Consider the following 17,842-nt stretch of genomic DNA (forward strand, 5'->3'; position numbering starts at 1 on the left):
GCACTGTGGGCGTGTCTCCGTTTATTCAAGTGTGTGCGGCAGTCATGGCGAGTCAAGGCGAGAGCAACACGAGTTTCTTAAAATGGAAATATGCTCATTATTTCACTTTAGTTGAGCATAAAGACAAAAACCTTTTAGTCACACGTAAGCTGTGTCTTTCTGGTTCAAAGTCCTATCCTAGCCCAAGAATTTCCAATCCGTGCGCTCAGATTTTGTAATCCGTACCCTCGGTTTTTGAATCTTTACCCACGAATTCATAATCTGCGCGCACACTTTCTCAATCCGTTCCCATGGATTTGTAAACTGTAGCCTACTCACTGATTCATGCAGCAAGCTCCTACGTGTTAACATACAGTTTTAATGAATATTATTATATGGAATGGTTCTACAGCAAAGTGTCTTAAGTGATTCTCTGTATGTTTTTCTCATACAGGTGAAACATTGTTGAAAACATGCACCTGTCTCTACTGTGGAGTCGCCGGCTTTCAGTCAGCTCCTTAGCATGAGAACATAGATTTCATTTTTTAACTGCATTTATATATACATACATATGTATATGTATGTTTCTCGAAATTGATTCTGAATAATTCAGATTGCTTTCATTTATTTCTTTCAAAATGTTTTGTGTTATGTTGTCCATTGTTGATAGTTTTCATACTTAAGCTGTGAAAGGAACATTTTTAAGGGCTCAACACAACGTCTTTTATGATGCAGAAGCCACTTTAGTTTTTGATTCTGAATGTATTATTCAGATGTTTTGTTATTTATTTCAGAAATAAAAATGACTTTCTGTTTTACTTTGTGCATGCATCCCCCGTTTTTTCCCTTACATAATGCACATTAAATGCAGTGTCTACTTTTAAGATTTCGGGAGTTCGGAGCGGGATCGCGAATCATTTGAATCCGTTCGAGAGTTCGTAGCGGGTCCGCGAATCATTTGATTCGGTTCGGGGATCGCGAATCATTTGAGTCAGAATGGGAGTTCGGAGCGGGATCGCGAATCATTTGAATCCGTTCGAGAGTTCGTAGCGGGTCCGCGAATCATTTGAGTCGGTTCGGGGATCGCGAATCATTTGAGTCAGAATGGGAGTTCGTAGCGGGATCGCGAATCATTTGAATCCGTTCGAGACTTCGTAGCGGGTCCGCGAATCATTTGAGTCGGTTCGGGGATCGCGAATCATTTGAGTCAGTATGGGAGTTCGGAGCGGGATCGCGAATCATTTGAATCCGTTCGAGAGTTCGTAGCGGGTCCGCGGATCATTTGAATCAGTTTGGGGTTCGCGAATCATAGATGTGTAAGGATAGGCATTTTAAAATAATTTAGTAGCTAGTTCTAATTATGTTTTCAGCCCGTGTTTAGGTGTGATATGTGAACTCGTATTTTTTGTTTTAATGATGTGCCTTTTAACAGTATCAAGTATATTCATAAACTAAACAAATCTTGCCTAAAAAGTGCAGACATCTAGGCTAATGTAAAGTTACATGATGAAGTCATACTAGTGCGTGTGGCGCGTGTGCAGTTTGAGTGCGTTCTTTCACTGCATTATTCGGTGTATTCAAATGCATTTATGAATGCATGTGAATGATCACAAAATTCAAGATATGGGGGTTAGAAAATGTATATATTTATATCATTTTATGTAGTTAATCAATATCACACGAAGAGTGTCATTTCAGTTTTTCTCCAAAAATCAGCATGATTAAAATGTGATATTTAGTTACAAACAATAGTTTAATTACAAATACAAAATGTTGCAGAATAATGTGATATATGAATGAATATATTATGAATAGTTTTAAAATAAAAACAACAGTAATAGATAATATAAATATATCTTTTGCTTCTCAAAATATCAGGTGATTTTGGGGGTGAGATGTGTCATTGTTGTGAGTTTATCATGTATGCAGGTGAAGTGTTTGATCTAGTGATGGTCTTTTTTTTCCAGCGTTCCCGTCGAGTCTTTATGGAAAGACTTCTTCCACATGATTTTGAATCCAGGACTAAAGTCTTCAGAGCTGGTTTTGTCTGAGCTCATCAGTATTGTGAGGAACAGCTTATGAAGATATTGTCATTTGTAAAATAACAGCAGCAGTGCATATGAATGGTTGGATATAAAATTAATGTTTTACATTGCTTTTTATACACATTTAATAAACAATTTTCGCAACATAATCTTGGGTGTTTTTTTAATTAATAATAGAAATGAAGAAAATCTCAATTTAATCTCATTAAAGTTAGAGTCATCTAATAGATGATAGTTATTAATGACTAATGAGAGGATGTTGCGTGTAATAAAGTGTGACACTATACAATAACAACAGTTTTTGATAAAAAAGCTGCTTAATGCATAATTAAAATAGTAAACATAATTTAAAATACATTTCCTTCTATTAAGAAAATAGTCAAATATTATTTACAAAATAACTTAAACTTAATTCAATTAAACATAATAAAACCTTCCACTAGATGGTGTCATGGAAATTACCAAACTGCAGGGAGAGGAAGAGTAGATATAAGTCATGATCTGCAAGATTAATCACAATCTGATGTGATCCCACCACCTCAGAGAAAACCAGTGGAGAACTAAGCCAATAGTAGCGCTGGCGTGTTATTTGGTGTCAGTTCGAGAGTTCGTAGCGGGATCGCGAATCATTTGAATCCGTTCGAGAGTTCGTAGTGGGTCCGCGAATCATTTGAGTCGGTTCGGGGATCGCGAATTATTTGAGTCAGTTTGGGAGTTCGTAGCGGGATCGCGAATCATTTGAATCCGTTCGAGACTTCGTAGCGGGTCCGCGAATCATTTGAGTCGGTTCGGGGATCGCGAATCATTTGAGTCAGTATGGGAGTTCGGAGCGGGATCGCGAATCATTTGAATCCGTTCGAGAGTTCGTAGCGGGTCCGCGGATCATTTGAATCAGTTTGGGGTTCGCGAATCATCGCTGTATAAGGATAGGCATTTTAAAATAATTTAGTAGCTAGTTCTAATTATGTTTCCAGCCTGTGTTTAGGTGTGATATGTGAACTCGTATTTTTTGTTTTAATGATGTGTCTTTTAACAGTATCAAGTATATTCAAAAACTAAACAAATCGTGCCTAAAAAGTGCAGGCATCTAGGCTAATGTAAAGTTACATGATGAAGTCATACTAGTGCGTGTGGCGCGTGCGCAGTTTGAGTGCGTTCTTTCACTGCATTATTCAGTGTATTCAAATGCATTTATGAATGCATGTGAATGATCACAAAATTCAAGATATGGTGGTTAGAAAATGTATATATTTATATCATTTTATGTAGTTAATCAATATCACACGAAGAGTGCCATTTCAGTTTTTCTTCAAAAATCAGCATGATTAAAATGTGATATTAAGTTACAAACAATAATTTAATTACAAATACAAAATGTTGCAGAATAATGTAATATATGAATGAATAATAGCCTAAAGAACATTTGTGCCAAAAGGGTTCCTTCTTGTCATTATAGAACAGTAAAGAACCCTGTTATTAGTAACGCGATTACCTTTGACAGTAACTAATACTGTAACGCATTACTTTTTTAAATAAATTAACTCCGTTACCATATGGTGCATTGTCCGTTACTTTTTTAAAAGTTAATTAATTTTGACTGAAGTGCAGCCTAACCTGTTTGCAGCAGCGACGCATTGTAGGATTGGTGGATGCCAACCACTGTAAACACGAAGACGCACTGTGGGCGTGTCTCCGTTTATTCAAGTGTGTGCGGCAGTCATGGCGAGTCAAGGCGAGAGCAACACGAGTTTCTCAAAATGGAAATATGCTCATTATTTCACTTTAGTTGAGCATAAAGACAAAAACCTTTTAGTCACACGTAAGCTGTGTCTTTCTGGTTCGAAAGTCCTATCCTAGCCCAAGAATTCCCAATCCGTGCTCAGATTTTGTAAACCGTACCCTCGGTTTTTGAATCTTTACCCACGAATTCATAATCTGCGCGCACACTTTCGCAATCCGTTCCCATGGATTTGTAAACTGTAGCCTACTCACTGATTCATGCAGCAAGCTCCTACGTGTTAACATACAGTTTTAATGAATATTATTATATGGAATGGTTCTACAGCAAAGTGTCTTAAGTGATTCTCTGTATGTTTTTCTCATACAGGTGAAACATTGTTGAAAACATGCACCTGTCTCTACTGTGGAGTCGCCGGCTTTCAGTCAGCTCCTTAGCATGAGAACATAGATTTCATTTTCTAACTGCATTTATATATACATACATATGTATATGTATGTTTCTCGAAATTGATTCTGAATAATTCAGATTGCTTTCATTTATTTATTTCAAAAAGTTTTGTGTTATGTTGTCCATTGTTGATAGTTTTCATACTTAAGCTGTGAAAGGAACATTTTTAAGGGCTCAACACAACGTCTTTTATGATGCAGAAGCCACTTTAGTTTTTGATTCTGAATGTATTATTCAGATGTTTTGTTATTTATTTCAGAAATAAAAATGACTTTCTGTTTTACTTTGTGCATGCATCCCCCGTTTCCTCCCTTACATAATGCACATTAAATGCAGTGTCTACTTTTAAGGTTTCGGGAGTTTGGAGCGGGATCGCGAATCATTTGAATCCGTTCGAGAGTTCGTAGCGGGTCCGCGAATCATTTGAGTCGGTTCGGGGATCGCGAATCATTTGAGTCAGAATGGGAGTTCGGAGCGGGATCGCGAATCATTTGAATCCGTTCGAGAGTTCGTAGCGGGTCCGCGAATCATTTGAGTCGGTTCGGGGATCGCGAATCATTTGAGTCAGAATGGGAGTTCGGAGCGGGATCGCGAATCATTTGATTCCTTTCGAGACTTCGTATCGGGTCCGCGAATCATTTGAGTCGGTTCGGGGATCGCGAATCATTTGAGTCAGAATGGGAGTTCGTAGCGGGATCGCGAATCATTTGAATCCGTTCGAGACTTCGTAGCGGGTCCGCGAATCATTTGAGTCGGTTCGGGGATCGCGAATCATTTGAGTCAGTATGGGAGTTCGGAGCGGGATCGCGAATCATTTGAATCCGTTCGAGAGTTCGTAGCGGGTCCACGGATCATTTGAATCAGTTTGGGGTTCGCGAATCATCGCTGTATAAGGATAGGCATTTTAAAATAATTTAGTAGCTAGTTCTAATTATGTTTTCAGCCCGTGTTTAGGTGTGATATGTGAACTCCTATTTTTTGTTTTAATGATGTGCCTTTTAACAGTATCAAGTATATTCAAAAACTAAACAAATCTTGCCTAAAAAGTGCAGGCATCTAGGCTAATGTAAAGTTACATGATGAAGTCATACTAGTGCGTGTGGCGCGTGCGCAGTTTGAGTGCGTTCTTTCACTGCATTATTCGGTGTATTCAAATGCATTTATGAATGCATGTGAATGATCACAAAATTCAAGATATGGGGGTTAGAAAATGTATATATTTATATCATTTTATGTAGTTAATCAATATCACACGAAGAGTGTCATTTCAGTTTTTCTCCAAAAATCAGCATGATTAAAATGTGATATTTAGTTACAAACAATAGTTTAATTACAAATACAAAATGTTGCAGAATAATGTGATATATGAATGAATATATTATGAATAGTTTTAAAATAAAAACAACAGTAATAGATATTATAAATATATCTTTTGCTTCTCAAAATATCAGGTGATTTTGGGGGTGAGATGTGTCATTGTTGTGAGTTTATCATGTATGCAGGTGAAGTGTTTGATCTAGTGATGGTCTTTTTTTTCCAGCGTTCCCGTCAAGTCTTTATGGAAAGACTTCTTCCACATGATTTTGAATCCAGGACTAAAGTCTTCAGAGCTGGTTTTGTCTGAGCTCATCAGTATTGTGAGGAACAGCTTATGAAGATATTGTCATTTGTAAAATAACAGCAGCAGTGCATATGAATGGTTGGATATAAAATTAATGTTTTACATTGCTTTTTATACACATTTAATAAACAATTTTCGCAACATAATCTTGGGTGTTTTTTAATTAATAATAGAAATGAAGAAAATCTCAATTTAATCTCATTAAAGTTACAGTCATCTAATAGATGATAGTTATTAATGACTAATGAGAGGATGTTGCGTGTAATAAAGTGTGACACTATACAATAACAACAGTTTTTGATAAAAAAGCTGCTTAATGCATAATTAAAATAGTAAACATAATTTAAAATACATTTCCTTCTATTAAGAAAATAGTCAAATATTATTTACAAAATAACTTAAACTTAATTCAAATAAACATAATAAAACCTTCCACTAGATGGTGTCATGGAATCTAAGTTGTTGTTATTCCTCTTATTTTTATTTAATTATTATAAATTATTTGACCTCTTTGAATCCCCATTATTTATTTAATGTTGCTCTGGAAACCTGAAAATCTAAATACTAATCATCCTAATTCAACACATTCAGCTATTTGACAATTAATTGCAAGAATCACCCTTAAAGCAGTAATTATTAATAATTATTTATTATTTATTATTAAATTAATTCACACTCTCTTTTCATGATTGCACTTCACAACAACAGCTTGTTATTTAACATGAATTAAATCTAAAAATAGCAGTGAGGATCATGTGCTATAAAATACAACAGTAACAATAAAACCCACAGAAGAGGTGGGAGTTCAAAGGAGGAATCTTTATATTACCAAACTGCAGGGAGAGGAAGAGTAGATATAAGTCATGATCTGCAAGATTAATCACAATCTGATGTGATCCCACCACCTCAGAGAAAACCAGTGGAGAACTAAGCCAATAGTAGCGCTGGCGTGTTATTTGGTGTCAGTTCGAGAGTTCGTAGCGGGATCGCGAATCATTTGAATCCGTTCGAGAGTTCGTAGTGGGTCCGCGAATCATTTGAGTCGGTTCGGGGATCGCGAATTATTTGAGTCAGTTTGGGAGTTCGTAGCGGGATCGCGAATCATTTGAATCCGTTCGAGACTTCGTAGCGGGTCCGCGAATCATTTGAGTCGGTTCGGGGATCGCGAATCATTTGAGTCAGTATGGGAGTTCGGAGCGGGATCGCGAATCATTTGAATCCGTTCGAGAGTTCGTAGCGGGTCCGCGGATCATTTGAATCAGTTTGGGGTTCGCGAATCATCGCTGTATAAGGATAGGCATTTTAAAATAATTTAGTAGCTAGTTCTAATTATGTTTCCAGCCTGTGTTTAGGTGTGATATGTGAACTCGTATTTTTTGTTTTAATGATGTGTCTTTTAACAGTATCAAGTATATTCAAAAACTAAACAAATCGTGCCTAAAAAGTGCAGGCATCTAGGCTAATGTAAAGTTACATGATGAAGTCATACTAGTGCGTGTGGCGCGTGCGCAGTTTGAGTGCGTTCTTTCACTGCATTATTCAGTGTATTCAAATGCATTTATGAATGCATGTGAATGATCACAAAATTCAAGATATGGTGGTTAGAAAATGTATATATTTATATCATTTTATGTAGTTAATCAATATCACACGAAGAGTGCCATTTCAGTTTTTCTTCAAAAATCAGCATGATTAAAATGTGATATTAAGTTACAAACAATAATTTAATTACAAATACAAAATGTTGCAGAATAATGTAATATATGAATGAATAATAGCCTAAAGAACATTTGTGCCAAAAGGGTTCCTTCTTGTCATTATAGAACAGTAAAGAACCCTGTTATTAGTAACGCGATTACCTTTGACAGTAACTAATACTGTAACGCATTACTTTTTTAAATAAATTAACTCCGTTACCATATGGTGCATTGTCCGTTACTTTTTTAAAAGTTAATTAATTTTGACTGAAGTGCAGCCTAACCTGTTTGCAGCAGCGACGCATTGTAGGATTGGTGGATGCCAACCACTGTAAACACGAAGACGCACTGTGGGCGTGTCTCCGTTTATTCAAGTGTGTGCGGCAGTCATGGCGAGTCAAGGCGAGAGCAACACGAGTTTCTCAAAATGGAAATATGCTCATTATTTCACTTTAGTTGAGCATAAAGACAAAAACCTTTTAGTCACACGTAAGCTGTGTCTTTCTGGTTCGAAAGTCCTATCCTAGCCCAAGAATTCCCAATCCGTGCTCAGATTTTGTAAACCGTACCCTCGGTTTTTGAATCTTTACCCACGAATTCATAATCTGCGCGCACACTTTCGCAATCCGTTCCCATGGATTTGTAAACTGTAGCCTACTCACTGATTCATGCAGCAAGCTCCTACGTGTTAACATACAGTTTTAATGAATATTATTATGTGGAATGGTTCTACAGCAAAGTGTCTTAAGTGATTCTCTGTATGTTTTTCTCATACAGGTGAAACATTGTTGAAAACATGCACCTGTCTCTACTGTGGAGTCGCCGGCTTTCAGTCAGCTCCTTAGCATGAGAACATAGATTTCATTTTCTAACTGCATTTATATATACATACATATGTATATGTATGTTTCTCGAAATTGATTCTGAATAATTCAGATTGCTTTCATTTATTTATTTCAAAATGTTTTGTGTTATGTTGTCCATTGTTGATAGTTTTCATACTTAAGCTTTGAAAGGAACATTTTTAAGGGCTCAACACAACGTCTTTTATGATGCAGAAGCCACTTTAGTTTTTGATTCTGAATGTATTATTCAGATGTTTTGTTATTTATTTCAGAAATAAAAATGACTTTCTGTTTTACTTTGTGCATGCATCCCCCGTTTCTTCCCTTACATAATGCACATTAAATGCAGTGTCTACTTTTAAGGTTTCGGGAGTTCGGAGCGGGATCGCGAATCATTTGAATCCGTTCGAGAGTTCGTAGCGGGTCCGCGAATCATTTGATTCGGTTCGGGGATCGCGAATCATTTGAGTCAGAATGGGAGTTCGGAGCGGGATCGCGAATCATTTGAATCCGTTCGAGAGTTTGTAGCGGGGCCGCGAATCATTTGAGTCGGTTCGGGGATCGCGAATCATTTGAGTCAGAATGGGAGTTCGGAGCGGGATCGCGAATCATTTGATTCCTTTCGAGACTTCGTAGCGGGTCCGCGAATCATTTGAGTCGGTTCGGGGATCGCGAATCATTTGAGTCAGAATGGGAGTTCGTAGCGGGATCGCGAATCATTTGAATCCGTTCGAGACTTCGTAGCGGGTCCGCGAATCATTTGAGTCGGTTCGGGGATCGCGAATCATTTGAGTCAGTATGGGAGTTCGGAGCGGGATCGCGAATCATTTGAATCCGTTCGAGAGTTCGTAGCGGGTCCACGGATCATTTGAATCAGTTTGGGGTTCGCGAATCATCGCTGTATAAGGATAGGCATTTTAAACTAATTTAGTAGCTAGTTCTAATTATGTTTTCAGCCCGTGTTTAGGTGTGATATGTGAACTCCTATTTTTTGTTTTAATGATGTGCCTTTTAACAGTATCAAGTATATTCAAAAACTAAACAAATCTTGCCTAAAAAGTGCACGCCTCTAGGCTAATGTAAAGTTACATGATGAAGTCATACTAGTGCGTGTGGCGCGTGTGCAGTTTGAGTGCGTTCTTTCACTGCATTATTCAGTGTATTCAAATGCATTTATGAATGCATGTGAATGATCACAGAATTCAAGATATGGGGGTTAGAAAATGTATATATTTATATCATTTTATGTAGTTAATCAATATCACACGAAGAGTGTCATTTCAGTTTTTCTCCAAAAATCAGCATGATTAAAATGTGATATTAAGTTACAAACAATAATTTAATTACAAATACAAAATGTTGCAGAATAATGTGATATATGAATGAATATATTATGAATAGTTTTAAAATAAAAACAACAGTAATAGATATTATAAATATATCTTTTGCATCTCAAAATATCAGGTGATTTTGGGCGTGAGATGTGTCATTGTTGTGAGTTTATCATGTATGCAGGTGAAGTGTTTGATCTAGTGATGGTCTTGTTTTTCCAGCGTTCCCGTCGAGTCTTTATGGAAAGACTTCTTCCACATGATTTTGAATCCAGGACTAAAGTCTTCAGAGCTGGTTTTGTCTGAGCTCATCAGTATTGTGAGGAACAGCTTATGAAGATATTGTCATGTGTAAAATAATAACAGCAGCAGTGCATATGAATGGTTGGATATAAAATTAATGTTTTACATTGCTTTTTATACACATTCAATAAACAATTTTCGCAACATAATCTTGGGTGTTTTTTTAATTAATAATAGAAATGAAGAAAATCTCAATTTAATCTCATTAAAGTTACAGTCATCTAATAGATGATAGTTATTAATGACTAATGAGAGGATGTTGCGTGTAATAAAGTGTGACACTATACAATAACAACAGTTTTTGATAAAAAAAGCTGCTTAATGCATAATTTAAATAGTAAACATGATTTAAAATACATTTCATTCTATTAAGAAAATAGTCAAATATTATTTACAAAATAACTTAAACTTAATTCAAATAAACATAATAAAACCTTCCACTAGATGGTGTCATGGAATCTAAGTTGTTATTCCACTTATTTTTATTTAATTATTATAAATTATTTGACCTCTTTGAATCCCCATTATTTATTTAATGTTGCTCTGGAAACCTGAAAATCTAAATACTAATCATCCTAATTCAACACATTCAGCTATTTGACAATTAATTGCAAGAATCACCCTTAAAGCAGTAATTATTAGTAATTATTTATTATTTATTATTAAATTAATTCACACTCTCTTTTCATGATTGCACTTCACAACAACAGCTTGTTAATTAACATGAATTAAATCTAAAAATAGCAGTGAGGATCATGTGCTAAAAAATACAACAGTAACAATAAAACCCACAGAAGAGGTTGGAGTTCAAAGGAGGAATCTTTATATTACCAAACTGCAGGGAGAGGAAGAGTAGATATAAGTCATGATCTGCAAGATTAATCACAATCTGATGTGATCCCACCACCTCAGAGAAAACCAGTGGAGAACTAAGCCAATAGTAGCGCTGGCGTGTTATTTGGTGTCAGTTTGGGAGTTCGGAGCGGGATCGCGAATCATTTGAATCCGTTCGAGAGTTCGTAGCGGGTCCGCGAATCATTTGAGTCGGTTCAGGGATCGCGAATCATTCCCAGCAAACACAGAACGTTGTGAGGACGTCGCCAGTTAGTCGTCATTTGGTCAGCGCGACATTACTTTATGGCAACGTTGTGAGGACGTCGTGGTAAAGTTCCATTTTTTAAAATCTTGGCTAACTTCCCAGAAACGTTGTGGGCATGTACTCAAAAGACGTCGCTAGTTAGTCCCATTGGGGACGTTGTAGCGACGTGGTCAGCTGGTCTTCAGATAACTTTTAATATTATTGCACTAGATGTATTATTATTATTAAGATACCATTTGAACAGCATATTCTTTGGGAAATATACAAAAAAATTAATCAAGCATGTTAATATATATATATATATATATATATATATATATATATATATATATATATATATGCCATCAGTTTAAGAACAATCAAATAAACAATTTACTGAGCAAATGGTGATAATGTTTGTTAATGAAAGAGAGTACGGGACAAATTAACATTTAAACCTTAAACTAGCAGCGCACGTCACTTTCTGAGTGAAGTGCGCGACGTGCGCGTGCCCGTCATTTTGTAACGGTCAACTTCCAGCGGACGGACACGGAGGAAAGGTAAGTCCTGTAAATCTACTTTTATTCATAGATTTTAACTGATATAACGTTAAATGCCATCAAAGAGGAGTAGTGTTTTGTATTTTTGTAGGTTTTCTCTTTCAATTTAATAAATAAATGCTCTGTTTGGTTAATTAGCTCAAAAGCATTCTCAGAGGTGGTCTAAGGTAACGGTAACTGTTAAAATCGAATATAACCTTACCTGTTTTAAATTATTTGACATTTATCACTATAAACTATACAGTATTAATACTAATTATTAATACTAAGGTAACGGTAACTGTTAAAATCGAATATAACCTTACCTGTTTTAAATTATTTGACATTTATCACTATAAACTATACAGTATTTTCTAATTATTAAATGGTTAACCGTAGTAACGTTAATTAGTTTGTTTGAATACCTGCTGCTCGAGCTTGATGATGCTCATGCTAGCCATGCTGTGAACTTGAATATAAACCGATAGAACGTTAAATATAAAGTTTAACGTTAATTAGACCGAGGCTGCCGAAATCATGTTCAGTGTAACGTTATGTGGGATTAATAATTTCCCCTTTTCTCCCTCAAGTGGCAGGCTTGTAAATTCTGTCATCTGTTCATTATTGGTGTTAATGGTGTTTTTCACATGCATGCTTTTTAATGCTAGTTTAATTCTCAAATTGATCTGATACTTTCGTTTCACAAAAAGTAAACAAATTGTTCACTTTCTTAGGGCCTGACAACCACCAGTTGAGTCCATGATCAGTGAGTTCCTTATAAGGAAATATATTTGTTACCACCTAGTAATTTAAATGTATTATTTATTGCTTTAAAATGAACACATATATTTATCATCAGGGGAAGAGACAGTCTGGGCAGCAGCAACAAGACAACTATTACAAGTAGAGATGGGTTTCAAGAACTGGTACTAATTTGGTTCCTGACTTGTTCGGTACTGAAAACATTTACATAAGCTACAGGATCAATAGTGCTGCTATCAGTATTCTTGTAACATTGATTCATTACCCTTTAGACAGAACCACATATCCTCCAAATCATCTCTGCGTGGATGGCAGCAAGGATCCAGGATCAAGAGATCATTCTTCATGGAGACTGTTCCACAGGAAGCAGTTTCTACTGGGTGAAAAACTAAACCTGGTTGTTTCAGCATCACTCAGGCAAGACTAAATACTTTTAAATTGACTTCAGTTGGTTATGTGTTTCAGGTCATCCTGACCATTCTGCTGTCCTGGATGTAAGGCCGTGCAGGAACTACATTTCTCGTTGTTGAAAGATTTGTGCAGCGGTATCCAGGCATCAACGCCTCTCGTTTACTTTTAAATGAAGTGACGTCAAGGATGGTGAAATTAATTCTAGAAATTAATTCTAAATAGAAGTTGAAGACTTCTCAAGCGCCAATGCAGCCGTTCTCCAGTCAGAACATCTTATGCAAATACCCTAGCGCAGACGCAAGCCAATCAAGTGCATGCAATACCAGAAAACTAATGTGATTGGCTGTCACTATGAGAAGAGACAGTAATTCTGATCCGATATCAGTGTCGTTTTTTGCTAAAAAAAATTTAAATCAATGTAGAATTTTCTATACTTCTGTGTAGGGATGTCAATTTTCAATCATTTCCATGATCGATCGTCGTTTAAATTAATGATCAAATAATCGATTAATCGTTAACCTTAATGCTGCAAAGTCTATTGCAGTAACACCCAGTCACTGGTATGACAGGATGTGCAAAAGTGTGTGTGTGTATATATGTGTGTGTGTGTATATATATATATATATATATATAAAACTGTAAAATATATATTTTACAGTAAAGACCAAAAGTTTGGACACACCTTCTCATTCAAAGAGTTTTCTTTATTTTCATGACTATGAAAATTGTAGAGTCACACTGAAGTCATCAAGGGCTATTTGAGCAAGAAGGAGAGTGATGGGGTGCTGCGCCAGATGACCTGGCCTCCACAGTCACCGGACCTGAACCCAATCCAGATGGTTTAGGGGTGAGCTGGACCGCAGACTGAAGGCAAAAGGGCCAACATGTGCTAAGCATCTCTCGGGGAACTCCTTCAAGACTGTTGAAGACCATTTCAGGTGACTACCTCTTGAAGCTCATCAAGAGAATGCCAAGAGTGTGCAAAGCAGTAATTAAAGCAAAAGGTGGCTACTTTGAAGAACCTACAATATGACATATTTTCAGTTGTTTCACACTTTTTTGTTATGTATATAATTCCATATATAATTCCACATGTGTTAATTCATAGTTTCGATGCCTTCAGTGTGAATCTACAATTTTCATTTTCATGAAAATAAAGAAAACACTTTAAATGAGAAGGTGTGTCCAAACCTTTGGTCTCAAACTGAGATATATATATATATATATATATATATATATATATATATATATATATATATATATATATATATATATATATATTAGACAGTTTCATCGGATGCACGCGCCTGGACCTAAGTTAACTTCCGGTCTGTGTTGTGCCTTCTGCAGTGCCTTCTACAAACGCAGTTAAAGGCAAGGTGATGAGTAGACTGAAGTTGTGCTCAGGTGGTTGTGCTGCGGGATGTTTCCCATACATTTATTTATTTTTGGAGACTCGCCACAATTTTAAAACTGATCGATTTTCAAAAAGGCTTCGTTGAATAAACATGAGTAACGTTACGTACTGCACGTTTAATAATTCCTAACATTTATATGTTTAAATATCAAAGCGAGGCACAGGTGTTTTTATATAGCTGTATTTCTGAAGGAAGACTTGCATGTTATATGCCTGATAGAGTAGCGTGTGAGCGTACCAGCTCTGCTTTGTTTACAGCTGTTACCAGGGAAACCTCTATTTCTCGCACTTTATGTCTATGCTTTAAAACATCTCCTGCTGGCAAAGGATGAATTTGCATTTTCATCAAGTCCGCCTGATCCACGCAGCAAACATATTTTGTTTGTTATCAAAAAATATCTACTCTAGAGGGACTTGGCTGTTGTTATTGATTCTATTTGGAAGTCTACCGGTTAGGTTAGGTCCACAAAAGCGCGCATGTGCAGTAACGTTTGTTTATGTTGTTGCCGTTGAAACCGTCTATATATATATATATATATATGTGTGTGTGTGTGTGTGTGTGTGTGTGTGTGTAATGTATGTGTGTGTAAAATACATTTCTTTTAAATGTATAGCACAGTAATGAAGGCAGCAACATGTGGTAGATGGGACAGAACAAGAATCTATCATTGTGCTAATGTATTATAATACGAAAGGGAATGGCTCCTATACAGCGTGCAGCACGTAAACACAACCAGTGCGCAGAATGATGCACTTAAAGCAACACAGAGTCACAGCGTGTAGCATTACTCATAGAAATATTCAAAACACCAAAGGAAGAGATATTGTTGTGTATTATATGTGTGCAGTATTTTGAGCCTTTTCTTTTAACAGTTTTAAATATCAGTTATTGTGCGCTCTCGAAGAGAGTTTCATTGATTTGACTGTAGTAACTAGGGCTGGGATGATATGCTAATCTGCCAAATCAATACTATCCCGATACTTGTGTGCCTATTCAATATATATTTATAATTATATATATATATATAATTTAGCATTGTGATTATAGTTATATAACTATTGCAATTCGTGACTTATCCAAATTGTTTATAAAATGATCTTTGTTTCTGTAGATTTGAGGGAAAGATTAAAAACAAGGAGGTCTGGGAATGACTGAAGGGAACTGACAGCAGTGAGGGAAGGAAGTTATCACCAGAATGTAAGTTCTTTGAGAATGTGTGCATTGTTTATTACAAGTTGAGTTTTCATTTAAATGTAGCAATGTACACAGTTGGTCAAACGTTTTAAATATATTTTAAAAGTTTAATTTACTTCTATAATGCACAGCTATATTTTCAGCATTAATTACTCCAGTCTTCAGTGTCACATGATCTTCAGAAATCATTCTAATATGATGATTTACTGCTCAATACATTTTTCTGATTATTATCAGTGTTGGAAACAGTTGTGCTGCCCAAACATTTTGTCTACACTACAGTTAAATTTATTTATTTATTATTTATTTTATTTATTTTTTTTATTTTTTTGGGGGGGGGGGGGGGGGGGTAATCTTTTTACAAAAGATTACCTTTTTTTCAATGTTTTGAACTATGTGTTTTATAAAATAATAATGAAGAAAAAATTCAACTTTCCAGAAATGCTAAGTTTTCTTCCCCATCATTTCTAATATGGGGTGCGTTTCCCTAAAACCAACTTTGGTCACAAGTTCCTTCTTTACCAATAGAGTTCAGTGGAACTAACAACCGTAGTAAGCTAACTGCAGATGTGATTTACATCATGTATGTCATGAGCAGATGTACACTTTGATCATAGCGCCAATAATGTGATTAGGTGCATGTAAATGAACTGATTTGTGATAATCAGCAATGTTTCCCGATCAGCAAATCGGTATATGAAAAAGATCATGTGACACTGAAGACTGGAGTAAAGTTACTGAAAAATTCAGCTTTGCCTCATAATTATTTCAATAAATATGTTTAAGTATATTCAAAAAAAGAGTATGAAAACTGTTATTTCTTTCTTTCTGTTTTCTTTTTTTTTTTTTTTTTTACAATTTAATTTTTTTTTTTTAATCAAATTAATCTAGCCTTGGTGAGTAGAAGAGACTTCTCTTGAAAACCATAAAGAAAAGATTCCAGATTTTTGACTGGTTGTGAACATACATGAGCAACATTAACAAGATGATCCTCCCTTTCAGCTCAGAGAAGGATGTTGACAGCAGGCCCAGGATGAAGAAGAGGAGGAAGAACATGTTTAACAATTTTCTATAAGCTTGCCATGTGTTATAATAAAAACAATGAACATGACTACAATAATATGCTAAATGTTATTAAAAGATTCCAGTTTGCAAGAAATCTGAGTGTCTGACTCTACACTAGAGGAACTCTTTTCTGAAGAAGATCAGGTGCTGAGAAGGAGCCTTGTTCTACAGCACAACACTGCAAGCCTCCTGTCCTTCCCTCAGAAGAGCCTGTCTTCTGCTGCTGGGGTAAGAAACACACTCTTCCTCTTCTCTATCAGCTGTCCTGCACCTAACTCTGCCTCCTCAGCACTGTCTGAAAGAGTCTTCTCCACAGTCAGTAATCACAGATCACAGATTCTTCTGAGAAAGTCGATATGCTCATTTTCTTAAAAAACTTTGTTTTTTCGGGTGGGACAAATAATACAGGAGAGATGCTAGAAATCTCTATATTGTTTATTTTTCATATCTTTACGCTTTATGAATGTTTTTCTTCTGAGAAGCTCAAAAATTATGGTTCTTTGGTAATTGTTATATTGTTTAGTTTTATCCTCTGATAGTGAGCACAGAGCCCTGATCATGACATGCAAGAAAAAGAAAGAAATCATGTCCATGATTTACTAATTCATTCCCTCTATGTACTAAAACGTGCACGATTACTTTTACATTTCATTGATTTGCTAAATCGTATGCACAATTTACTAATTCGTTCTCTTGATGTATAAATAGTGTACACATTTTAGCAAATCGAGGGAATGAAATAGAAAATCGTGCGCATGAATTAGCCTAATTTTTTTCCTGCATGTCGTGTAATTAAAGCACATCACCACCAGACATTTATACCAGGAGCCTCTTATACGACGCTCACAGTTTTACTTTGTGCAGAATCTCTGTGCAGTATCTGCTGAATTGTTTCATATCTATTTATCATGTATTTTTTGTTGCACTAAATTATGTTGTATCAACAAGTTTACTGATAATTATTTATAATTTTCACTAATAACGTCATTAACCATCTCCCCATCTTTAAGACAAAAATTTTCTATTGTTTATATTGTGTAATCTATGAATTGATGTGTTTAGTTTTCTGTGCTCATAACTTAGTAACATTTTGCATGGTTAAAGAACATGTGCGATGTTCAAAATGTTTTGGCTTCGTATTTGTACAAAGTAGTGCTGAATAAATATTGATTTGTGAATGAATGCAGTGTGTTTTTGTCTATTTTATATTAGAATGTAATGTTTTTGTATTTGTTTGCATTGCATGTATGTAATTGATGTATTAACTATGAATCCCCTATAATTAGATTACAATTAGATTTCATAAGGTTTATTTTTTTGCACCAGAGATGGATTGAGTTTATTAGTTCTTTATGTATTTCAAGGT

General features: G+C 35.7%; 2 long non-coding RNA genes across 3 annotated transcripts; both read left to right on the forward strand.

The window, feature by feature from the left end:
• The first annotated feature begins 11,496 nt into the window (after positions 1–11,496).
• On the forward strand, positions 11,497–13,881 carry LOC127984534 (uncharacterized). 2 transcript variants are annotated; one of them, XR_008160613.1, is made up of 5 exons: positions 11,497–11,647; positions 12,361–12,392; positions 12,486–12,579; positions 12,661–12,768; positions 12,854–13,881. It is a non-coding gene; the product is annotated as an uncharacterized LOC127984534 (long non-coding RNA). The 2 variants fall into 2 exon arrangements; XR_008160612.1 differs by lacking the exon at positions 12,854–13,881 and having other exon boundaries at positions 12,661–12,800.
• Positions 13,882–14,902: 1,021 nt separating this feature from the next.
• LOC127984434 (uncharacterized) lies at positions 14,903–17,230 on the forward strand. Its single transcript, XR_008160600.1, has 2 exons — positions 14,903–15,414; positions 16,414–17,230. It is a non-coding gene; the product is annotated as an uncharacterized LOC127984434 (long non-coding RNA).
• Positions 17,231–17,842: the final 612 nt, after the last annotated feature.

This window comes from Carassius gibelio, chromosome B20 (assembly GCF_023724105.1).
Source record: "Carassius gibelio isolate Cgi1373 ecotype wild population from Czech Republic chromosome B20, carGib1.2-hapl.c, whole genome shotgun sequence".
Classification (NCBI taxonomy): domain Eukaryota; kingdom Metazoa; phylum Chordata; class Actinopteri; order Cypriniformes; family Cyprinidae; genus Carassius; species Carassius gibelio.